The sequence below is a fragment of the Pteronotus mesoamericanus genome, unplaced genomic scaffold (assembly GCF_021234165.1).
Source record: "Pteronotus mesoamericanus isolate MK-2021 breed Mesoamerican mustached bat unplaced genomic scaffold, CSHL_Meso_final contig_90, whole genome shotgun sequence".
Lineage (NCBI taxonomy): Eukaryota > Metazoa > Chordata > Mammalia > Chiroptera > Mormoopidae > Pteronotus > Pteronotus mesoamericanus.
In genome coordinates this window covers 44,856,878-44,883,452 of record NW_026555277.1, presented here as the reverse complement: position 1 = coordinate 44,883,452, position 26,575 = coordinate 44,856,878, and the positions used below count along the sequence as shown (strand labels likewise).

Below are 26,575 nucleotides of genomic sequence, written 5' to 3'. Positions count from 1 at the left end.
GTATAAGTTGTGAGGTGGTATGGAGAAATTGGAACTAATTGGCCAGAGGAGAATTGAGAATTGGAGAAAGTGACTTTGGAAGTCATTCATGTAAATGCTTCTACTGCAGAGCAGTGGTTCTCAATCTTTTCCTTCTTAAGTACATTCATACTATCTCATTGATTTTACCATGTACTCCCCCCCGACCCCCCATTTTAAAACCTCTGAAGTGCGGATGTGTCTTACAGTTAGTGGCATCTGACAATCATTGTCAATGTGAATTGAAGTCAATTCTTCCGTGAAAGATTGTATTTTCTTCTGCCAGTGACCTGGGGATCCTAGCAACCTGAGACCATTTTAAATTAAATTTTGAGATTGAGTATTTGGACCACATTAATTAATATGAATTCAGATTACATATCTATGTTATTTCTGGCTGGTGGCTCAGATTTGGAAAGTAGATACCTGCCTTCTACTAGTGCCAAGGTTGAGAAGACAAATTTCTGTGCTGTTGCTTTCCACATAATAGGTTTCTTTTTTCTCTTACACATTTTCTGACATAGCTTTATTATGGGGTTTCCTATTAGACTCCACTTATTGGAAATTTTTTGGTTTTTAGTTGTACATAAAAATAATGGTAATGAAATGCCTTTTTTTTCCTTTTCCTGGATAACTCACATCCTTGCTATTTGGATATGTGTTTTTACTTATACAGGGGTAGGCATAAGTGGGATTAGAGTTGTATTAACTTTACAATAATTAATAAATAATAATACAAGAATAAACTTTTCACATACGACTGTAAACCTCATTTTGCCAACCCCTGTACTATTCCTATTCATGGTTTCACAGTATCTTTAATCTTGCCTTCTAAATATGTAGGGTGTTATTTAACTTCTAAAGGTTAAACCTACATATATAGTTCAGGCCCCCTAAAGCCATTTGTCTTGGTGATAGGCTGCAATGTAAAGTCATAGTTTATGGTTTGGAGAACATTTGGGGTGACAGTAGGTATTCCTTTATCTATTTTAAATTAGTCTTGCAATTTATCTTTGTAGATATCTTAATCTTTCTAACCTGAGTTTACTCATCTAGAGAATGGATATGATAACACAACTCTGATAATGTTATTGTGGCTTCAGTGAGATAGTATATGTAAAGGTCTAGTGTGGCATCTGGGACAGATGTGGTGATGAATAGATGATTAATTTTTTTCGGTTGACTGTAATAGCTATTGTTTATGGTTTTCCAGAATATCCCCTTCCACTTAATCCCTCTTCTTTAAGAACTATATTTTTCCCATCCAACCACAAAGGGATGGATGCATTGCTTATCCTGACCAACGTAGGTTAATCCTCTTGTAGATAAAATGGTAAATTTAAGTCTGAGTGGGCACATGACCCAAGTCCATCAGTGTTTTCCCAGCCAGAGATTGATAGTAGGCTTGGAAGGAAGAAAATCTCTCTTTACACTGGAATTCTGAAGGTGAAGTTTTTGACCCTGAAGCTTTTGGCAGCCACCTTCCAATTTTATGTGGAGAAGATCTACTTAAATAGTAAAGCTATAAAGAAACATCGGGATAAGAGGTAAGGGTGAGGGAAGCTCATGCGCAGCTGAAGAGATCCACTTCCAATTTTTGAGACTTTCCTTCCTATAGCCCTTCTTTCAGAACTATGCCAATTTCCTGCCCAGCTTTCTGAACAAATAAATGCTTTTTTTTTTTTTTTTTTTTTTGGCTTAATGTAATTCGAACTGGCTTTCTACCACTTGCAGTGCAGAGTACTGACAGGTATGATTCTGGTATAATTTACCCAAAGAATTTTTCTTTCCCAAAGAACTCCCTGTAGCACTTCTATCCTAAATAGCTAAATGCTAGAGTGTAATAAATAGAGCATTAAATGGATGGTAAATGGCAGGGAAAGGAAATAAAAATTGTGATTATTTTGGGGGGGAGATACCTGAGTTTAAGATATTTTTAATGTTGTGATTCTTTCTAGTGATGCTGTAGAGAATATTGAGAGTATAACTTTAATTAGAAACTGTTAGCCATATTTAGGAGTTCTAATTAAAGATATAATGGGCAAAGGGGATAAAATTACATATACAGTTATTTGTGGATTGAATCTCTACTCTCTCAGTTTCTTAAGGATTTCAGATAGAGTGCAGGGCCTAAGTGATCTGAAGTCTAAGGGGTGACCCAGAATGCAAGTTGAGAGGACTAGAAGGATCATGAATCAATGTCAGCATTCACAGCTGGTAAAAATGCTATTTATGTTCTCAATTGGGAAAGTTAGTCTGGATAGGGGCCAAGGATCACAACATGGTCACATTCACATGAAAGTTTGCAATTTGATTAGGATTTGAGAACATGTTAGGGAAGGAAAATATTTCCTTTAAAATCATCTTACACACTGAATACTCAGTGTGGTAGAAATGAATTTCATAAGCTGAGAAACCGGGAAAAAATTCGTTATTCTTACACATTCAAGGATACCTGTATCTAGAGAATGGCACATGAACTCCTACCATTTGTACTTCTGTTTTCCTTTTTTTAAAAAATGTGCATTAGTATTTAAGTTTTACCCAAGATTGGAAAAGTGACTAATGTGGGTATATAGGAAATGTGTTTTTAAAATAGATAAAAAAAATACTGTGGATCGACTGACCTAATTTTCTTTGCAAGTGGTGCTAATTTTCTATTGCAGGAAGAATTAAATAAAAGTCCTCCTACTAATGTCAGACTTACTGCCTTAATATAATATAATGTGTTAAAGAATGAACTTTGATTGTATTATAGATTATTTCATGATTTCCTTAATGTCTTATAAAGTTGCACAAAAGAATGAGATTGAGATCCTTTACAGTTAGGCACATAGAGTTATTTCATTTTGCATTTAAAAAAAAATTTGAATACCAGTTATCCATAAGACACTATGATACATACAAATGATACAAGAAATAGTCTTTGCCTTAGGCCAATGACATTCTTGGAGTTAAAATATTTATACAAATATCTATTATTCAGAGCATGGTATATTATTGAGTGCCTTGTGCTGAGTGTAAGCTAAGTGCTTTAAGATCTGAGAGTGTTATAGAAGTCCATTTGTGTTATCAAAGTTCATCTGGGGTGTGTAATGGTTAATTTTATGTGTTCCTTTGGGCCATGGAGTGCCTAGATATTTGGTCAAACATTATTCTTGGTGTTTCTATGAAAGTGCTTTTGGATGAGAGTAACTTTGAGGAAAGCAGATTACCTCGCTAATGTGGGGGCATCTCATCCAATCAGTTGAAGCCTGGACAGAACAAAAAGGATTGCCCTACCTTGAGTAAGGGAGAATTCTTTTCTGTCTGAGTGCCTTCACACTGAGACATTGGCTTTTTTCCTGTGGACTCAAACTGAAACATTGGCTCTTCCTGGGCCTTGAGCTTGCTGGTATTCAAGCTAGAACTAAACTATTGGTTCTTTCAGGGTTCTAGCTTGCTGACTCACCCTGCAGATCTTGGGACTTGCCGTAACTGTATGAGCCAATTCTTTATAATAAATCTCTATATCTGTATATTTTCTATTCTGTTTCTCTGGAGAACCTGGACTAATACAGGGTGACTCAGAAAGGTATCATGGGGGAGGTGGAACTTACACCATGTGCTAAACTATTGTATAAGAAGGATTTTATTTGGTAAAGATGGTAAAGAAAAACTCTACAGGCAGAGGAAATAGCATATACAGTGAACGCAATCACAAGCAGGATAATTTGGCTGAAGTTCGGGGTGTTTTCTGCTGCTCTTTTGCTTTCAAAATAGTTGTGGGAGAACACCAGTTTTAACACAACCAGGCTAGTACTGTCTGGTGAGGGTGGTGAAGACAGTGGTAATGGTGTGTGCACCTTTTTAAATGACTGTTGCAGGTTGGTTGATTGTTGGTTAAAGAGGAAGCCTACTTTCTTAGCATCCTAGTTAATCTAACTTGTGATCATTTTTCATTACTTTGCCATGTGCTAGTCCAGGGGAGGGAATGATTAGATTCAGAAAGAGAGACTGTGTAAATGTCTGTGCATGTGTGTGTATTGTTATTTGTATTGATCTTGGCAGGTTGCAAAGTGAACATGATGCCATTCTTCCTTTGGCTTTTTAAAAAACTTGCTTTTTTACTTGTGGCTATAAATTACAGAGGCAAAGGCTTATAAGTAGCTTTGAAATTCATATTTATTATTGATCCCTTGAATTGTGGCTGGTGTGGCTGTGAAATGGAATTTAATGTTTTATTTAATTCTAATTAATTTAAGTTGTTGCATATGGCTAGTGCCTAGTGTATGGGACAGCCCAGTTCTAGACCTTAAGAAGCTTTTATTTCTTTTTTAGCTCTGTGGTGTTGAGAAGGTCTGACCAAGCAGTACTTTCACTCACTTATGGTAAACACATATTTAAAACAGAATATTATTTTTAATTTATTTATGTTATTGGTGGTTATACAGTAAAAGAATTTTGATATTGTCAATTCTCTAGTAAAATCAGGGATTAGTTGATTGATTATTTATACTTTGTCCAATACCAACTATTGTATGAATGTTAGGAAATGATACATTAATAATGTAAAATAGTGATAAAAAGAAAAGAGCTATGTAATACAAGAGGTGGGAGGTGAGAATAAGGACAAGAGTGGGAGAAAAATCTAGGAAAGTCTAGGTGGAGATTAGTTTGGCAAATTATCTGTACCAACTGTCAGAGTAAAAAGAGAAATCCAATTAAAAAAACAAAACGTTTGTAATACACTCAAAAGACACTTGCCATTTTGTAAAGAGAGAAACATTCCCCAAGGTGAAATACTAGGAGAAATTTACTGCAATTTGTAAGGGAAGTTGAATGGCATGATGGAGGGCATTGTTTCATAGCAGTTTTATGAATGATAGAGACTTTTTTTTGGAATGAGTAAGGAAAAAAAATTATTTCCCCATTAAAACTAAACCATATTATTCAAAATGTGTTTCAAAATACTCAGCCAGATTGCCAGTCCCAGCTACTGCAACAGCAATCCATTGAGTCACCATCTAGAGAGAACATCTACATTGCTATATATAATTTATTAACTTAGTAGTTTAGTCTCTCAATATTTAGCAAGTTTGTGTAAAAAATTAATATTCCCATTGGTTTATAGTGACATTAATATAAATGTATTACTTCAGAGTCAACATTCCTTTCACTATAACCATAAAACTTCTTAAAAGATAGTCCTGGGTTGTGGTAAAGTAAGGACTGGCTGCTAGAATAGCACTGTTCCAAAATCAAATACACTGCTAGGCTTAGAAAGGCATAAGCATATATATACACTCTTAGTATGCTACTGTTTCCTACAGTTTTGCTGGTATGTATTTGTCTCACTATATGATATAAAATATTTCCTCAAATTTGAAAAAAATCAAGATGACTACACTTGCATGTTCATTTCAAAATAACCATTTTAAATGAAAAAAAGTTTCCAGTGTGTGTTAACTCTGTTCAAGAAATGGATTTATGTATTTTCTTTGCTACATGTGTAATTTTTTAGCCTATCATACTGCCTCATTATAACCAGCTTAGCAATCAGACTTCCAGTGCTTAGTTAAAAGCTGCATTCAGTAAATCATAAGACTGTAAAATCTGCAGTTGAATCCTTGTTAAGACAATGAATTATAACAAAATCCAAAAAATGTATGACTATTCATCAGCATCCTTGGGACCTGTAAATAATTGCAAGAAGATAATCGCATGTGCATAGCATCTAATACAAACATAAACTTTGCAGAGAAGGGTCATAAAATAAATATTACAGTATTTTTCAACTTGATTTAAATGCTGCCATACCTGTTAGAGTTTTGCTAACAGAGAGTCAAACTATTTTAAAAACTGTTTTACAAGTATTTAGAACAATTTTGCAAAACAACGATAAGCAAGAGCCTATGCCAGTACATATTTCCTGTAGTGTAATTGCTAACATGAGTTATAATCTGTAAGCAATTAATACATTATAAATAGGTATAAGCCTCCGCTAAATCACATTCTGATGACACACTTCTCAGCTAATGCAGTTTAGTGCCGAGTGGGGGTGAGGGAAAGTGGGTGTTAAGAGAAGTGAGGAGAAGGGAAGGACAGGTAGGTTTCTAGTGGGAGCATCACATACACACCTTATCACCATCTTGTATGTAACAGTCCACTGTTGCAAAAAGGTAAATCCTTTCCAAGTATGTGGGTTTAAAATATACTTTATGTAGTATTAAGATTATTTCAGTATTACTAGTGCTTCATTTGTTTTATATTTGGATATACACATAATCATAAATATATATCAAAAACTATAAACAGAATTTTAAAACACATTTACCTCATTTTTGAGAAGTTAACAGTTAAGACTAAACTATATACTACAGAATATTCTAGACTATTTAAACTCAGAGGTAAAACTAAAGGAAACATTACTATTTCTTTAGCAAATGACTTGTGTGAAACCTCAAGCTCACTCATCTTTTTATAGATGGGTTTATTTGGTGAGGATTGTGGTCCAATGATTGTTCAGCATCAATTTTATGAATCCGTAAATTCTTTTATTAACAGTTGTTATAAACAGATAATACTAATTTTATTTAAAAACCATGAGTGCCATACCAGCTCATGAATAACTTGAAAAGTATTTCCCATATTAAAAGACAACACTCAGCATACAAAACCCTATATATGAAACAAAGAGACAATAATATAGATACATGATTGACATGTTTAAAATGATATATATATACAGTACATAATTAATCTTAATTTTAGGATCAGAACATTTTTTCCTATATGATTCCCTTCATGCTTCACTTTCCCTAGGAACTGAATTCTGAACTTCCTCTTCTAAAATTGGTACAATCAGGTTATCCTTGGACATCAAATTGTATTTCCTTGCAAATTTAGTAAACCAATGACACAAAAGTTTAATTTCCATATTCATCAGATATCTGCTGACGAAATTTAGCATGTGAAAATATTCTGTAAGTCCTATGGCATACTGATCCTAGTTTTGCTACAGATGATTCCTTTATGCTAACCCTACTAGGAAAATATTTATTGCTATTCAGAAGACGTGCAGCACCATCAAGTGTGTGTCTGGTATAGCCTATAGCAGGATTCTCTTTTGGAGTTTTATGAGCTGCACAAATAAAAATCCATTATTCAGTTGCTGTCTTCTGAGTACATGTATCTGGATGACATTCACTCTGAAGTTTGACAGCAAATCCACTGAACACAAGGCAGAATTGCCTTAAATGTTCATACTTCCATTCATCTTCATCTTGGCCTTCTGGTGGTTCAAAACTTTTGTCAGTATTGGAACAATCTGCTTACATTCTGTTGAATATACTGCTGAATAGCTAGTGTACTGTCCATTTATCAAAGGATTCATCAGGCCAATTATAGAAATCCTGTGCCTTAGTGCCCAGCCTGTCCTGCCTTAGTACTGCCTTCCCCTCCACCGTGACCATTGTGCTAGAATCTGGGCCACCGGAGTCCACGCCCAGATGTAGCGGATGGTTCTGGAGACATTTTCATATTCAAATACTCTTTCACTCTACTTCAGCTATACTGGCCAGGATTCTTGGCTGTTTCTTTGTGCTATCAGAATTATTCCTGAGTTGAGGGCATTTACATATGCTGTTTCTTCTGCTTAGAATGCTTTTCTTTCATATTTCCACATAGCTTTCTCCCTCACTGCATACCAATTTCTGTTCAGGTGTGAACATTTAAGAGAGGTTTTCCCTGACCATCCTATATAAATAAGCCCCTCTTATGCCTGCCTATTATTCTACATTCCTTTAACCCATTTAATTTTTCTTCATTTCACTTACCATATTCATCTTTCTCCCTTTCTAGAATGCAAAAACTTTGTTTTATTTATCTTGGTATCCAAGTAGCCTAGAATAATGACTGGTGCATAATATCTATCTTAATATCTATCACTACATATTTGTTAAATTTATGAATGAATATATAAGTTTAGAGCTCAGGAGAAAGTTCAGTGTTGAAATGAAAATTTAGACATCAGTAGCATATAGATGATTTTTAAAACCATAAAATTGGATGAGATTATCAAGGGACAATGGGTAGCCATAAAAGAAGAGAGACCCAGATTTAAGTCTTGCTCAATTATAAATTAGACTATGAGGACCCAGCAAATTAGGCAGAATACCAGAAGAGATAAATCGTTGAAAAAAGAGAGGAAATGTTCTAAGCATGGAACTGTGTTGAATGATGCTGAAAGAATGACCAAAATGAGGTTTGTGAACTAACCTTTGAATTTGGCAAAGATGAAAGTTGTTTTGTGGCCTTGAGGCTTGAGAAGTTATTTCAGTGGAGTGATTGGGACAGAAAGCAGATTTTTAGAAGAGTGAATGACAGGTTAAGAAGTAGAAAGGGCAAAGTAGAAAACTCCTTTGAGAAGTTTTGCTGTAAAGGGGAACAGAGAATTGGATGATTACTGAAGGAAGGAAATGGAGTCAAGGGAGGGCTTAAGTATTTTCCAGAATTTTTTAAATTTGGGATGTTCATCTGGGTTATCTTCTCTTATATTGAATCCTAACTCTAATCACTTCACTGGAGGATTGGTTCATAGTGCCTTTTTGCAGGTGGCAAAACCTGGCTTCCTCCCCAAACCTTCCATCTACCAAGGTGCTCTTTCTTTCTCCTTATCATGAGTCCTTTGTAAATGATTCCTTTTTCTTTGAATAACTCCTCATTGGTAAATTGAACTTTTTCAACTGTTGGCCTTTCTTGATGATTTTGTGTTGTATAACCATCATGGATAGTTTCAAGTGTCAGTAATAGTGATACTAATTGTAATAAGATGTTAATGTATATTGACATTTATTGTGTACAGGGGACCATTTGAAGAGGTTTACATGTATTTATTGAGTTAATATTCAGAACAACCCTGAGAGACAGGTACTATTATTATTCTCAAAAGAGGACACAGGGCTATCAGGTACAGAGAGTTTTAACTAATTTCCTCAAGATAATAGATAGTAAGATGCTGTTGGTGTGGTTGTCTTAGCCACTATGCTATTCTGTCTCTACAGGAACAAAGCAAATGTCTCATCTTTCACTTAAATAAATACACCCTTGGTGAATCATTTTGGTTGTCAAGAATTCTACACTTTTATATCTATTATATGAAAGTATGGTTTAGACTAGGTTATTGATTATTTCCATTATTTTTACAATAATCATGTTTTAGAGTTAGGTTGGGCATTAGATTAAATAATGACAGAATAAAATTTAAAAATCAGATAGACGTGTTTCCTAAATTGCATTTTTTTCCCTTATATCTTTTTTTGGCTTACCTCTTTTGGCTGTGAACTTTAGTTTTACATTTATTTGTGCTTATAACAATAAGCACTGTTTATTCTGTGAGTAATTTTACTAACCTTCAAGGCTTACCATTTCCAGAATGACAGAGAAGCCATGATCAAGTTTACACTTAAATCTTGGATTCATGACATTCTATTTTGACAGTGATACAAAGCATGCTCATAGGCCTCATTGAAAAGGAATGTCAGAACTGTTTCTACAAGTTTCTTTCATTTATCTAACATAGAAAGGTCTATCAACATGCTTACTACAAAGTTTATGATATATGAGTATATTTTTCTAAGGTTGGTGGTTATTAGTAATATGCTTGTAGCAAATAAAAGAGTTTTTTAGAAATTTAAGTTTTGGAGCTATTTTAGTTTATTTAAATAAATTTTTATGCTTTTGTGAAAGATATTAACACAAATCTTAATGAAAATATTTTTACTGCTACAGTTGTGAAGAAATTGCAAGAACGTAGATTTAGTTGATACTTTTTATGCAAAGTTATAAAGAATGCCAGAAGCAATGAGGAGGAGCTGAGAGGATGAGAGAAAAGGAAGAGGAGGAGAATTTTTTGAGTGCCTATTGTATTCTAGGTAGCTCAGTGATAGGGCTTTTACTTATATTATCTCATTTAATTCTCATGGAAGTCTTGCCAGGTAGGTATTTTCGTTTTCTTTTTATAGATGAGGAAAACTGATGTTGCAGAGGTTGTCTTGATAGAAGATCACAGAACCAGAATTTAAATCTATTTAATACTCAAGCCCAGTTCTATACACTTGCTTCATTGATGTTTTTGGGTCTTTTAAAGCAGAAAATTATTCTTGTATCATAGCAGAATTTCCATATTTAAATTTTTATTCACTCAGCTATCATCTATATCAAGAAACTACTCTACTTCTGTATAAGGTTGCTGGTCATTTCAAGTATCAGTATGCCGACTCATCTATCAAAATGCTATAAAATAATTAAAGTAGAACTCTCAAATATACATGATCATTGATGTTTTTTCAAATTCAGAAAGCTTTTATAGCATTGTGCTAGATCATGCTCACTGCCACATTGAAGATATTCATGAACAACCTCATCTTCACCCCCACCCAATTCATTTGTCTTTTGTGGAAGTATCTGAGTTATAGAACCTTCTCTTTTACCTCTGAGATATTTTCAGATAAGGGCAAGAGCAGACATTTCTTGGAGATATTTTCTCTAGTATTTACCTTAGAATGACCAACAGTAAATGCATTATTGACTGATATGTATAAGAAAGCATCTCAGTCCTTTTATTGGTCAGATTTGTAGCTCAATTGTTTTACAAATTTTAAATAAAATGATAGTAATGTATTTATCTGATGGCTTTTAAAAAAATTAATTTGAATATACTTTTATGTTTATTCTTTTTTGCATTTTATAACATTTCAAGAGATCATATTGTGCTTATTTTCTCCGTGACCTCTGAGCAAAAGCAGTAAAATTATGTCCTTGGTGGAATGTGGCTACTTGTAGTTTCTCAAATTTTTATAATGAGAGATTTCACATTAGTGAAAATAAGTCATATTTTCTGTTGCTACCTTTGCTTACTTTATTTGATCCCATCTTGGTTGCACAAATTTAACTACTACATAATAAAATACCTAGATTTATAATTTTTTATATTTTAACATAGAGCAAAAAGTTTTGCTGAAACATTTCTAAGACCCCATACTATGAGATAAATGATTCATACTCAAAAGTTGATTGCTTTTTTAGAATTAATACCCATTGTATAAAGTATAATTAATCTCCATTTGTAAGTGCAGAAACAAATTTTGAGTATAAGATAATAATCTTAAATTTCATTTTGTACTAATGGAGTATTCAAATGCTTTGTGACACAAGCATAAAACATGACTAAAATGTTTAGATAAATTTTTAAATAGTGGTATATAAATTAGAGTTCCCAGTTGAAATAACAGAAGTCAACTCTGGCTGTGTTCAGAACTGAAAAAAAAAATGATGATAGTATATTGAGAAGCTCACAGAATCACTGGGAGAGCTGGAAAGCGAGCCTCAAAAGTAAGGGGCAGAAGTAAGAGAAGTTAAGCAGCAGGCAAAACCACAGCTAAAATAACAGCACATGATGTGTCTGTTGAATACATGCATGGCTGCCACCAACAATGAATACTCACGTCTTATTGTAGCCCTTATTACATCTTATTATGAATGCCACCTCTTCACATCCGCCACTGTTACCTCAGAACCTTGATGGTGCTGCCATTAGTTTCATCTGTCCCCAGAAGGGATTCTCTGATTGTTTCCCTCTATTCCCCTCTGTTGCATCATGAGCCCCCTATTTAAAGGTGGGTGTTTATGAGTAGTTAATCTAGGGCCACATGCTAATGCTGTAACTGCAAGAATGGTTGGGTAGTGAATATATGGCATTTTCAGGTTGTATAGTGGAAAGTGAGCTATTCAGGTTGTTAACACTCATCTGGTTGTGAATTTCTCAAATGTAGAAAAGAAATTCAGATGTTGGGTGGCCAAAAATGGACAGATATCTCCTATATTCTCTATTACTACACCTAATTTCTTTTTGTTCTTTTACGAATTATTTTAACCTATGATTGCATAAGAGAAAAAGGCATATATGTGCTCTAATTTTTATTATTTCTCTTCTTCTGGGGACTTTGGGCTGCTGTTGTTCTTTTCTAGTTCTTTAAAATGATGACAGCTACCAGGGAGGTTAGAGAGTGGAGGGACTGAGCAAAAAGGAAAAGGGACTTATGGACATGGACAACAGTGTGGTGGTGGTTGGGGGGAGAGGGGTATAAGGGAACTAAATGGTAATGGAGAAAAATACAATGAAGATTAAATTTACAAAAAGATGTAATGTTAGGTTGTGTACTTGAGATATTTCTTGTTTCTTGAGATAGGCCTGTAATGATATAAACTTCCCTTGTGTTACTGTTTTCACGGCATCCCAGAAGTTTTGGTATGTCATATTTTCATTCTCATTTGTCTTTATCTATCTTTTAATCTCACCTTTTTTCTTCTTTGACCCAGTCATATTTTAGTAGTATGTTGTTTAATCTACACGTTTGTGAGTTTCTTTTTAACTTCTTTTTTGCAGTTGATTTCTAATTTCAAAGCACGTGATCAGAAAATATGCCTGGTATGATTTCAGTCTTCTTAAATTTGTTGAGGCTAGTTTTGCAGCCCAACAGATGGTCTATCATTGAGACTGTTCCATGGGCACTGGAGAAGAATGTATATAATCTGATGTTCTATGATGAAAGACTGTAAAATGTCAGTTATGTTCATTTGGTCTAATGCATCATTTAAGGCCAATATTTCTTTATTGATTTTCTGTTTGGATGATCTTTCTTGAGCTGTTAAGGGAGTATTTAGTCCCCTACTATGATGGTGTTTCTGTAAGTTTCTCCCTTCAGTTAGAGGTTGCTTTATACATTTTGATACTCCCTGATTGGGTGCATATATATTGAAAAGTGTTATGTCTTCCTGATATAGTGTCTCCTTTATCATTATGAAATGTCCATCTTTATTATCTCTTGTTAACTTTGTTATCATGAAATCAGTTTTGTCAGATAAGAAGTATGGCTACACCTGCTTTTCTGTGGATGTTATTTGTTTGGAGAATCATTTTTCCACCCTTTCACTTTGAGTCGGTCTTTGCAACTTACATTTGTCTCCTGAAGGTAGCATATAATTGGGTTTTGTTTTTTGATCCCGTCTACTTCTCTGTGCCTTTTTATTGGTGAATTCAATCCATTTACATTGAAGGTAATTATTGATGTATGAGGATTTCCTGTAGCCATTTTATGTTTTGTTTTCTGGTAGCTTTGTGCCTTCAGTGGTGCTTTTCCTTTGTGTGTCTGTCTCCTGTTTTTGCTTGGTGATATTCCATACTTTTTTTCCTCTGTTTCCTCTTTTTTAAAGTTAAGTATCTCATTTTGGGTTTGTGCATTTGTGTGTGTGTGTGTGTGTGTGTGTGTGTGTGTGTGTGTGTGTTTACCATTAGGTTTATGAAAAAGAAAGTTTCATATATACAGTAGTCCTTTTTCTGTAAGAGTGGAATGGATTTTTGTACATTGATTTTGTATCCTGCAGCTTTACTGCTTTTGTTTATTGTTTCTAATAGTTTTTTGGTGGAGTCTTTAGAGTTTTCTATATAAGGAATTGTGTCATCTGTAAAGTGCTAATTTTACATCTTCATTCTCAATTTAGATACCTTTAAATACCAAACCAGCCTAACCTTGGAATATTCAATAATTTGTGTTAAGGTATTTGGAGGAGACTTTAGATGATGTTTCTGTAAACATTTCATGAGGTCATATTTTTCTTAGGCTCATCTTGGTCCTGACTTTTATTTTCTCATTTATCCATTTAGTATACATTTATTTGAGTGCCTTCCATGAACCATGTACTTTGTTAGTCACTTAGGAATAAATAAGGCAGGAACCTTGCTATCAGAGAGTCTAGGAAAAGAGATGGAAAAAACAATACATCTGATAAGGGGTTAATATCCAAAATTATATTATAAAGTACTTACAAAACTCGACACCGGAGGCGGCAGTAGTGGCGGCGGCGGCAGCGGCTCGGCAGGCGAGTTCAGGCTTCAGGGGACAGCCGCCGCCATGATCCTACTGGAGGTGAACAACCCCATCATCGCGAGGAGGCACTCACGCTCAAGTTTGAGAACGCGGCAGCCGGAAACAAACCAGAAGCAGTAGAAATAACATTTGCAGATTTTGATGGTGTCCTCTATCATATTTCAAATCCTAATGGAGACAAAACAAAAGTGATGGTCAGCATTTCTTTGAAATTCTACAAGGAACTTCAGGCACATGGTGCTGATGAGTTACTAAAGAGGGTGTACGGGAGTTACTTGGTAAATCCAGAATCGGGGTACAATGTCTCTTTGCTGTACAACCTTGAAAATCTGCCTGCATCCAAGGATTCCATTGTGCATCAGGCTGGCATGTTGAAACGAAATTGTTTTGCTTCTGTCTTTGAGAAATACTTCCAGTTCCAAGAAGAGGGGAAGGAAGGCGAGAACAGGGCAGTCATCCCATTATAGAGATGATAAGACCATGTATGTTGAGTCTAAAAAGGACAGAGTCACAGAGTCTTCAGCACAGTGTTTAAGGATGACGATGATGTGGTCATTGGAAAGGTGTTCATGCAGGAGTTCAAAGGACGCAGAGCCAGCCCCACAGCCCCACAGGTCCTCTTTAGCCACAGGGAACCTCCTCTGGAGCTGAAAGACACCGACGCTGCTGTGGGTGACAACATTGGCTACATTACCTTTGTGCTGTTCCCTCGCCACACCAATGCCAGTGCTGGAGACAACACCATCAACCTGATTCACACGTTCTGGGACTACCTGCACTACCACATCAAGTGCTCTAAGGCCTATATTCACACACGTATGCAGGCAAAAACATCTGACTTCCTCAAGGTGCTGAGTCGTGCACGCCCAGATGCTGAGAAGAAGGAAATGAAAACAATCACGGGGAAGACGTTTTCATCCCTCTAACTCTTGGGAACCGGAAGAGGAAGTGGCTGGCAACTGAAGGCTGGAACACTTGCTACTGGATAATCGTAGCTTTTAATGTGGCACCTCTTAAGGTTCTTAAGGAATTCTCCATTTTGGTTCCATTTTGTACACATTTGGAAAATAATCTGCAGAAATGAGCTGTGCTTGCAAGGACTTCATAGTTCCCAAGAATTAAAAAAAAAGAAAAAGAAAAGAAAACTCCACTTGATCAACTTAATTCCTTTTCTTTATTGTCCTTCCCACACTCCCCTTCCCTTCCACGCTCCTTCCAGGCTGTTTTGCTTTGCAATATATTACTGGTAATGAGTTGCAGGATAATGCAATCTTAACTTGTTTTCTCCTAAGTATTTGAGTTCAAAACTCCTGTATCTAAAATACGGTTGGGGTCATTAATAAAGAAAATCTTTCTATCTTAAAAAAAACCCCAAAAACAACAACAAAAAAAACCCAACACCAAAAAAAACAAACAACCCAATTAAAAAATGGGCAAAGGACCTGAACAGATACTTCTCCAAAGAGGGCATACAGATAGACATACCTGAATAGACATATGAAAAGATGCTCAACATGACTAATTGTCAGAGAAATGCAAATTAAAACCATGAGACACCATCTCACACCTGTCAGAAGGGCTATATAATTAAATCCACAAATAGCAAGTGCTGGCGAGGATGTAGAGAAAAGGGAACACTTTTGCACGTTGGTGGGAATGTAGATTGGTGCAGCCACTGTGGAAAGCAATATAGAGATACCTAAAAATATTAACAGTGGAATCTAATGAACAAACTGAACCAATGATGAAAATGGGGACAGACTCATAGATGGAGAGCAGGATCACAGCTAGTGTGAGGGGGAAGGTTAGGGGGTGGAGGGATTGAGCAAAAAGGAAAAGGGACTGACTGGCATGGACAACAGTGTGGTGATTGCTGGGAGGGAGGTATACAGGGACTAAAAGGTAATGTAAAAAAATGCAGTGAAGATAAAACATCTCATAAAAAATTAAGAAAATGAAAAAAGTGTAGACAAATACTTAAAAAAAAAGATTTTATTTATTTATTTTTAGAGAGGGGAGGGGAGGGAGAAAGAGAGGGAGAGAAACCTCAGTGTGTGGTTGCCTCTCCCTCACCCCCGTACTGGGGACTTGGCCCACAACCCAGGTATGTGCCCTAGACTGGGAATTAAACCTGTGACCCTTTGGTTCGCAGGCTGGCACTCAGTCCACTGAGCCACACCAGCCACGGCACAAATACCTGAATTTTAATGTCAAAATAAAATTGAATGCTCCCAATAATGAATATATTTTTATGAAATTCTTCTGTAATAATATTTGATGTTCTGACAGTTCTTAGGTTCATAAATTGAATCACTTGGGGTATAAAGTTGACATATTATTATCAGACACCAATTCTGATATACTTAGGCTGAAAGTTATGACTAAGAATCCAATAACTCTGATTTTCTTAAGTAAATGTTAAGCTAAGCATCCATCCCCATATATGCAGCATTTTCTCTACCAAAGAGAAGAATTTTTTATGCTTCTATGTTAAATGATAGGAGTAATGCAATTTAATTTGAAAGAGAATGAAAATACTTAAAAGTATTATTTTTAGGGGACTTGAGGAGAGCAGGATTTCCCCTTGTGATCACAGCTACCCTATTGTTTTTGAACTTTTTAAAAAAGCATAATAAAAAATAAGTTTACAAATATGGAATGGTCTATAAAATCAATTTTAAAATTTCCTCATATTCATTATTGTTTTTCTTTGCTGCAGTGTTCAATCAATTCAAGTGTTTAAATATTTAATTAGTAAAATATATATAAAGTCTTAAAATCATTACTTTTCTGGGAAAACTGAAACAGGCACTGGAGATTTTTAAAATTCCACGTGATGTCTAGATGGGTAAAGCAAAAAATGTTTTGCTTTGGAAGTTAAAAAACAAAAATTATTTTAAAAAGTTTACTCAACACAATAAAATCTTAGTGGCTTATTTATTTTCGAACAGGAAAGATTGTGAAAGCTTGTGTTTTAGGAACTTCCTATTTAGATTGTGGTATATAATATCCCACTGTTTTTTTTTTTTAATAGTTTTTATAAACAAAGACATAGACAAATTAATATGGGTTGTGGGATGGGACTTGACTCAGGCAAAAATTTCAAAAAGCATTTTATGGTGTAGAGGGATAGTTCACTTTTCATGAATTATTTGTTTCTTTCTGAGTTGCATAGATATTTATGAAAATTTACTTTTATTTTTTCCTTGATAATTTGATAATCTAATTCTATTGGCTAGTTTCTTTGACACTTTAGTTTTAATGTTAACTATTCCTTAACTTTTTATAAACAAACACAAGTCAAGAGAACTCAGTAACATCAATAATACTAAATAAATAATGCTTACATTTATTGAGATCAGTCTCTACAGTAATAGGTAACCCCTTCATGTGTCTTATTTCATTTGATCTGAAAAGCCTGAGTGTAAAGTATAATTATTATTAATATCATTTTATAGATGACATTACTTAAAGAACTCTGCATTTAGTCCTTTGGAAAAATGGACAGTGTTTGGAATGTGAGCAGCCAGCCCCCAATTTATCTACTTTATACTTACGGGATTTTGTATATGACAGTATTCCTGATAAATTTGCTGTTTTTAGATCTCCTCAACCTTAATCATTATTTTTATTAATATGATTATCTTTTCTGTCTGCTTAGACCCAAACTTGCTAGACATCTTTGACGATACACTCCTGTACTCCCTTATTTCCTCCCAAACCAGGACATTGCAGTCTAGGAAAGACAATTTCTGTAATATTTCTACTACTATCTACTATTACTTTGAGCCCAGGGCTGAGGTTAAAATTTTTCTGAATGAGAAGAACCACCCTTAACCATTATTATTAAATACTGAATGACTGAATGACTTCAGAAATTAGCTTATGCTGGTATTTCTTAATCAATTCAACCTAAAATTACAAGGAATAACAATGCTTAAATGCAAAATTTATGTTGTGGCAAATGTCATTTTGATGACAATGAATGTTATTTGAGTCACAAGTAATGTCCAGCTGCTTTACTTCACATGTTGTCAAAAGTTAAAACAAGAAGTGAGATCTCCATTATCATACAAATTTGCAGTAAATATATAACCTAGATCAAAGTACAGTTTTAGTAGTGTTTTTTCCAGAACTTAGTGCAAATACAAGGTTTTCCATATTTCAAATTCATTTAACTGTGCAGTCAATGTCCTTCCAAGGTTCCAGTGTAACCTTCAGTTGGAATGGATTATCTGCAATATAATAACATGCTAATATGCAAATACCAAGAGAAGAATCTAATATAATCCTGTAAATTCCTTTCAAATGATGGATATGCTCCATTAAAATCATATGCTTGTGGACTGGTATCAATATTTGGCAGTACCTATCTGTATGAAAAGATGTATTTTCAAAGGTGAAATAATGTGAAATCTCATTACAGATGAGCATTAATTTTGATGATAGTGAATTCCAGCTTTGAATCCCAATTAAATGAAATGCCCTCCACCCAAAATAATTAAGATTTTCTCATTGGCAGCTCTGTATTATAAAAATTTATACTCACTATTATAGTTATAGTTATTTTGTCAACAGAACTGTGGAAATATATTTGTCTTTTGTTACAGAAATGCCTACATAGTAGGTTGATTTTGCTCTTTGGTCTACAAAACCTGAAATATTAACTGCCTGGCCCTTTACATAAAAAGTTTGCCAATCCTGAGCTAAACAATTATTCATTTGCTTTTGTGATCCCATGCTTATCAAACACAAAGAAGTAAAAATTTATTGATGGGGTTTCAACTATTAGCAGAGAAAAAATAATTCTACATGATTCCTTGAATGGACTTAGTTGACCATTTAATCCAACTTACTCCAATTCCTTATTTTACAATTAAGAATTCAAGGTTTAGTGGAAACTAGTCATTGGTAGATAAGAAAATAAAACTTTATTTATATGCAAGTGCTTATGCTGAATGCTAAGGGTAATAAAGAAGACATATAAGAAACTGTCCATATCATCAAGGGAAATTATAATATAGTTGAGTAGTGTGTCAGTCAGGCTTCTAGCAAGAAAAAAATGGCACACTAAAATGGAGTACCTGAAAATCATTTGTTAAAGGACTGTTTATAAAGGTGTGAAGAGAGTTAAGGTAAATAACCCTTATTACCGCTTGAGACCTGAAGAGACAAAGGTTATCTGATGAAGCTGTAGGAGAGGGAAACTATAGCTTTCAGTGGAGGAATCCAGCTGCTGTCAACCTGTGCTGCTTGGGAAGGAGCTGATACTCCCACCTATAAGTAACTGAGCCTCATTCTCCTGGGCCCTCTCTTCTCCTGCTGATGCCTCCTGTAGTCCCCACCCCCAGAAGCCAGCAACACATGGTAACATATTCAAAGTGTGAGCAATCTAGACAATGTGTTGTAGACAATAGCATATCAACACATAAGATACCATTTTATGAACATTTTTGTAGTGCTTGATATTTTATCAAGTACACTCTTATTTTATCTTTATGACAAACTTAATGATAGTGCACTCTTTCCAACATTGACATTTGGAACAAAGGTAGTTCAGCCTTGATATTCTAAATTGATAGATCACTTCTTTCACTGCATCAAGTGGTTCTACTCTCTAATAGGAGCATATACTGTTTTAAATGGTTAAGAAAGCAAATTCAGCAGGAGGCCACATATTTAGAGCCAGGAAGGCAAATAGTGTATTGCAATTATTTATCATTTGCAAATTCATTATTTTCCTATTTTTGTAAACTGGTTTTTGTCTATAGGATGAAAGACTTACATGGTAGAGACTCTCAGCATAAAAAGAAGTTGTGAATACTTGAATATAATATTGTCATTAAAATGACTGGGTTTTGTAGTTAGAAAGACCACAGTTTGAATTCTGGGTCTGCCACTCACTTGCCATGTAAACTTGGGCAAGTTATTAATACTTAGTCTCTCTTAGCCATAGTTAACTGTAACGATAAGGACAACCACAGGTCTTAAATGGGATAAAGGCATATAGTATACTCTCAATGAATATTAGCTAATTTTAATCGTATTAATAGACTCCATGAATAAAATTTCAAATTTGTAAAATATGACAAGTACTAGTTATAGTTAATTCATTCTACAAGTGTTTATTGATCAACTGTTCTATGCTAGGCAATCAGTTTGCTTCATGCTGGGATCATAAGGAACATATCAGACCTTGTTCTCCTAGATGCTGAAGGTACATAATTTGCATCTGATTTATATTAGTAATTGGTGAATTAGTAAACAGTGCCTGTACTGACATACCCGTTGCCAACCTAATGGTTTATTTATCTGTCCACATTCACCATCACCATACCAAAAAGGCTAGGTCAGTTTACTTTTTAATAGTTGTATGGTCAATAATTAGCACATCTTATCACTATACGAGACTCATTTATCTCAGGAAAACACAACGTTGTGTGCATTTTTCCCATAATGAATGAGCAGTTTGGGGGGAAAAGACTAGAGTTAAAAATAGAAGTATTTTTTAAATTCTACCAACATATTGAACATTGACAGACTTTATAATAAACTACCTGATTTTCTTTTTTATACCAGTTGGAGTTCCTAGTGGTAACTGTTTGCTATGGAGAACTGTCAGAAAGTGTACTGTTTCGGAATAAAACTTATTCCACATTGAACAGTAGGTTTCTTTTTTTAGTTTAGACATATTGACTATAAACAGACAGCCAGATATTTCTTCAGCAGAATGAGTTTATTCTGTAACAACAAAGAATCACAATTCAGGTCATGTGGTCTAATGCACAACTTTCTAGAAACAAAGGAGAGAAAACTCTTTAATAGGGAAGAGGAAGTCGGGAGAACTAAACATTCTTCCTGTTGTGCTCCATGGTTGATGTAGGACATGAGGGCTCCCCCTTCTGGCTTACTGACTTTATTTTAAATGAAGTTTCTGTTTGTTTTTACAGATAGGCTCGGTGTAGGTTACTGGAAGCTTGCTTTTGAGCTGTCAGTTACTTTAGCTAATCCATGTCACTTTATAAGTTAATTTACTTAAAATAATTCCAACATTTTTACTGTTTTATACATGGACATTTTTACTGTTTTATACATGGAAACAAATACAGTGTAAAGATTTTCTTAAAATGTGTTAAATTCATCTCTATATTTAAAATTTATTGAAAAAAGTCATTTTACTTATGCAAAGCATAAATCTTTTAGTGCTCTCCCCTTACATAAGTTTAGAATACCATGATAATCCCTGGGAATCTGATTTTTTAAAATAGATGAGAGGTTCCCTTTTTTCATTTTCAAATCAAGTCACTTTGGGGCTAGTATCTATGTTTGCTTAATTTTAAGCTTAGTTACTATGACAAAATTTACTTACTCAACTAATGCCCAGCAGTGTCAAAAAGATACTGCTGGAAACTTGAATTTCTGCCTGTCCAATAAACATCCCAAATAAAAAATGGTAAATTTTTATTTTAAATAGAAAAAAGAATAGTGTTGTTAGTATACATTGATTTTGTAAGTTCTTTCTTGGTTAATTAAAATGTACTTTGATGCTTTTATAATTTTTTAAACACCAATTAAAAAATTTAAACTATATTTAATATTCAGTTCTAAAATAAAGGCAAGAGAATAGTAAATGTGTTTCTATTAAATACTTAAAATTTTATCCGTGAAAAATTGTTTAATTTTACACAAAATGATAATATATTAAATATACCTGTGCCATTTTCCTATATAGTCCTTTTTTGTATGAAATGTCATTTTTTATTTGGAGATGTAGTCATTTGGTAGAATCAGAGTTCTTTATTTATGGTCCAGAACCTTTACCATATTGGCAATGTGCTTGTTCATACTGAATAATTTAATTTCTGCTTTTTACTTTATAGAAGTAACAACTGCTACAAAGAAAGTTGCAGTTGTTATTTTCAAAATCTTTATTATTTAAAGAATACTTCCTTTGTGGCCTTTACGTATTTCTTCTGGTTTTTGTTGTTGTTGTGTGTTTTGTTGTTTTGCGAGAGGGGAAGGAGAGAGGGAAACAAACGTGAGAGAGAAGTATCTGCAGGTTGCCTTTGGCACATGCCCTGAACCACACCGGCCAGGGCTCTCTTCTGTTTAAAGAGGTCTGATACATTGACTGAGATTAAGTAAAAGGAAATAGAAAATAAGAACCAAGGAAAATAAAATAGGGTGTAAATCAGGTATAAAAAGTAGTAAGCAGCATTTTTTTTTTTTTTTTTTTTTTGCTGTATGTTCTGCCCTCAACCTGCCCGCCCCCTCATTGATTTGCAGAGATAATCAGATGTGATTTTGGTTGGAAAGATGAATTGGTAGAATTATAAATGGTGATGAGAGAGAGGTGTTTATATTTTTTTTTGCGGAGGCTTGTTTCACTTAAAACAAGTAATTCCTGTTTTACTTGAATGTGTACAGGTAGCTTTTTTAATTGAATGACATTAGGTACAGAGGGAAGAAAGAGCAGGAAACTCATGTAATTACTCTAGTCCTTGTTTTCTTTATCAAATGAGAAGATTGGAATTGTTGATTTCTCAATTCCCCTCAGCTCAAATATAGTCTATTTGTAACAGAATATGATACAAATGGCTTTGAAGGTTGATTTTGTTGTATAAGGTAGGTATAATTGTAAGAGAGGATAACTTATTGGAGGCTGTTGAAAGTGATTTAAGCTTGATATGATAAAAATGTGAAACTACGATGAGGAAAAGTCAGAAATATCTAGATTGAATTAGATTGATATGAGGAACAGAGAAGAATTTTTAAAATGAGTCATTTATTCATTCAACAGGTAGCCTAAAATTCATTATATACAAAAAGTAATCCGGATTTCACAGGATGACTGTGAAGGTTGAGTGTAATAGTATCGATTAAATAAGTTTTTCAGAATTAAGGGTACCTCCCCCCTTTAAAGTAGGTTTTACTTTATTTTATATCATTAATAGTTGGAATTGAGTCAGCCATTTGAAGACACCAAAAGGCAGAGACTTAGATTAAAGGGATTATACTCACCATTTGCTGTTTTTCAAATTCATGACTGAAACAATATTTAGATATTATCTACAATGCTTTCTATCCTATGTTCATAGATGGTTTGGACAGAACCCATGTTTGAAGATGGGCAACTTCCACATGCAGAATAGTCCTGGGCACATTGCTGGCACTGGTAGTGCTAATAATGATCAAAGGTCAGGGGAGAGGAGCAGACTGCAGAGGGGTATCAAAGCCAAAGCCTGGACCTGAACCCTTCTAGGTAACTTCTAGTTTTTCATAGAAGAGTATTCTTAACTCTCTTGAAACACTCCTCTTAGGGCAGAGATTACAAATTAATGATGAAATAACACCTACAATCTCTGCCCATGGTGAAATACCGTTAGCACTCTCCATTGTATTATTTAGGAATACAAAGGTCATGTGTCTATGTAAACACATTAGAGAGACATAGAGATAACAAAATTTGTGGAATTTCTAAACAAAGGGATTTCCAGCAGAGAATTTTCATTTTTTTTTTCCTCAATACATACACCTAACTATTATATCAGTAAAGCTGGCTTTGGTTGGCTCATTATTCTTAAACCTAAACTATAATTTATCTGCCCCCTCCCAGTAAGCCAAAAAGGGCAGTCAGAGAAGAAATGGATGTTGTATTTGCTTTTTTAGGTAGAGGGTAAGACCCTAGGACCAGATAGTTCCTTTGTTTTACTTGAATGTCAGTGCGATTTGTAGATCTTTTAGTTGCATGAGCCTTAACGTTTGGAAACCGAGGTTCTGGCATCAGTCTACATGAGTTATTGTATGTATAAATGAGGGTGTCTTAGGTTATTTTGTTCATAAGACTATCATTTATCATTTTTAGTTAATCTCATATCTACCCAGAAGGACATTGTCTTGTGATCTTCTGGTTTTCTTTCCAGACCTGGAGTCAAGGGTGTAACATATTCCAGTTAGTGAAATGAGGAGCCTTTTTTTCTCTTTTGGTCTTGTTCATAAACGATGCTTAGAATTCAACAATATTTATCAGGATGTTCCTCATGCAATCCTGAATTATTCAAGTGTTTCAGTGAGGTGTTTTAAACATTAGCAATTATAAATTTAATCTCTTACTTGCTTAAATTACACTGAAAATTATGTTGTAATTTAAGAGGAAAACATTTTATTTTTTTGAGAGAGGAGGAAAACAAATAATATTTTTAAAGGTTTACAGTCCCAATTTCTTAAGCGATTTTTGGCACTCTCATCTGAGAATATATAGCTCTTGGTGAGAATGTAGAGTCTGCCACAGATGGAGATAAAATTTTGCTCATCCATAGACTAGAGAAACTAGCTGAGGTCTAGGCCAAGATACATATCTAGAAAAACATGGGCTGTCTAGAAGAGATACTGGTAGGTAAAAACATCACAAGACAACAAGAAATTAAATATACTGGTAAAAATGAAGGCAATTTCATGTACTTAGAAATAGTTTCCTGTGCTTGAATTCCCTTAGCACAGTAATTAGACCATTTAAAATGGTTCTTAAAATATTAAGATTTTTAAAAAAGGTAGATGCTTTGCTAAATTTCAGAGCATAAAATGATAAAAACAATATTGTAAGAGCTAACAGATGAGAATTTTATTTTGTTTTTTCAGTCTCTTTTTTTCCAACTACAATCAACATACAATATTATGTTAGTTTCAGGTATACACTCCAGTGATTAAACATTATAAAACTAATTGATAATCCCTATAAATCTCCCACCCCTCTGTCACCATACAGAGTTATTAGGTTATTATTAACTATACTCTGTATGTTGTATTTTATATCTCCATGATTATTCTGCAACTACCAATATGTACTTCTAAATCCCTTCACCTTTTTCACCCATCCCCGCACTCCCTCCCTCCCCTAACAGGCAGCCATTAAAATGTTCTCTGTATCTGAGTCTTTTTTTGTTCTGATTGTTTATTTATTTTGATTTTTAGATTCAATTGATTTATTGTCATTTTATTGTTCATATGTTTTATCTTTTTTTCTTCCTTTTAAAGGCCTTTTAGCATTTCATGTGACCCTCATTTGGTGATAATGAACTCTTTTAGCTTTTTCTTGTCTGGGAAGCTCTTTATCTGTGCTTTGATTCTAAATGATAGCTTTGCTGGGTAAAGTAATCTTGGTTGCAGGTCCTTGCTTTTCATCACTTGGACTCTTTTTAGCCATTCATTTCTGGCCTGAAAAGACTCTGTTGACAAATCACCTGACAGTCTTATGGGAGCCCCCTTGTATGTATTAACTTCTTGCTCTCTCTCTTCTCCTTTTGGCATCCCCATAATGCGAATGTTGGTGTGTTTGAAGTGGATACTTACACTATCTTCATGTTTTTGGATTCTTTTTATTTCATTATGATTGGGTTTTTTGTTGTTCTTGTTTTTGTTTGTTTGTTTTTGCTTCCTCATATTCCAAATGGCTGATTTGATTCTTGGTGTCATCTACTCTACTGTTGATTCCCTGTAAGTAATTCTTCATTTTTGTTAGTATATGCTTCATTTCTGACTGGTCTTTTTTTATGCTCTTGAAGTTCTCACTAAGTTCGCTGGGCATCCTCAGAACCAGTATTTTCAACTATGTATCTGGTAATTTGCTTGCCTCCATTTTATTTAGTTCTTTTTCTAGAGATTTCTACTTTTTTTCATTTGGGACATGTTTCTTTGTCTTTGCACTTTGGCTGCTCCTCTGTGTTTGTTTCTGTGTATTAGGTGAAGCCGCCATGTCTACTGGACGTGGTAGAGTGGCCTTGTGTAGTAGTTGCAAGGCCTTGTGGCATAGCCTCCCTAGTCACCTGAGCAGGGCACTCCAAGTGTGCCTCTGTCTGGGCTGTGTGAACTGTCCTGTTGTAGTTGAGCCTTGATTGCTCTTGGCATCACTGGGAATGATTGATCCCCAGGCCAGTTGGCTGTGTGGACCAGCTGTGACTGCAACAGAGGAGCCTCAGTGCTGTTGATGCTATGAAGCAGAACTTGCTTCAGTGGGGCTTTGGTGCTCACCGAGTCTGCCCCATGAGTGTTTCACTTGTGGAGGTTGGAGGGTTGTAATCAGGCATGGTTTAAAGCTGTTCACTGGGTGCACTGGCTCTGGGGCCTCCTGGGAGGTGCAGAGTCAGCCACTGCCTGTGCTCTGGCTAGGGCCACTCAGCAAGGGCTACAGAGCGATCTGTAGATGGCTGCTACCTCTGTTGGGCGTGGAGATAACCAGGAGAGGTCAAACTGTGAACCAAGGTGGGCAGCTGCAAGTGCTGGGCTCCGGGGCCATTTAGCAAGAGGTGGGAGGTATACAGAGCCTTGTGTTCTGCTTGTTTGAGATTTTAGGATATTCCAAAGCATAAGGTAAGAGAGGCCATTCATATGGAAAAACTACTGGAAATGACTTAGGTGGGCCCACAAGTTGGGTGGGACAGGGTCCCAGGGAATTTACCAGGGCAGGTTGATTGAGACAGATACCCAGATACCAGTGTCTGCCTGCTGGGTATGTATGGGGACGGGCTCTACCTCCTAGCTCTCATCCTGGTGCCAGATAATTTATTTCCTCCCCAAATATCCCTCATTCCACTCAAGCTGCTGTCTGAGCACTGGAGCTTAGAGGGAGTAAC

At 35.0% G+C, this 26,575-nt stretch overlaps 1 protein-coding gene and 2 pseudogenes across 2 annotated transcripts in view; 2 read left to right on the top strand and 1 right to left on the bottom strand.

Annotated features, from left to right (window-relative positions):
- Positions 1-26,575, top strand: part of PDE3B (phosphodiesterase 3B) — a 150,892-nt gene that overhangs the window by 46,616 nt on the left and 77,701 nt on the right. The window lies entirely within an intron of this gene.
- LOC129080540 (MOB-like protein phocein) lies at positions 6,803-7,472 on the bottom strand (annotated as a pseudogene).
- On the top strand, positions 13,783-14,910 carry LOC129080539 (actin-related protein 2/3 complex subunit 2-like; annotated as a pseudogene).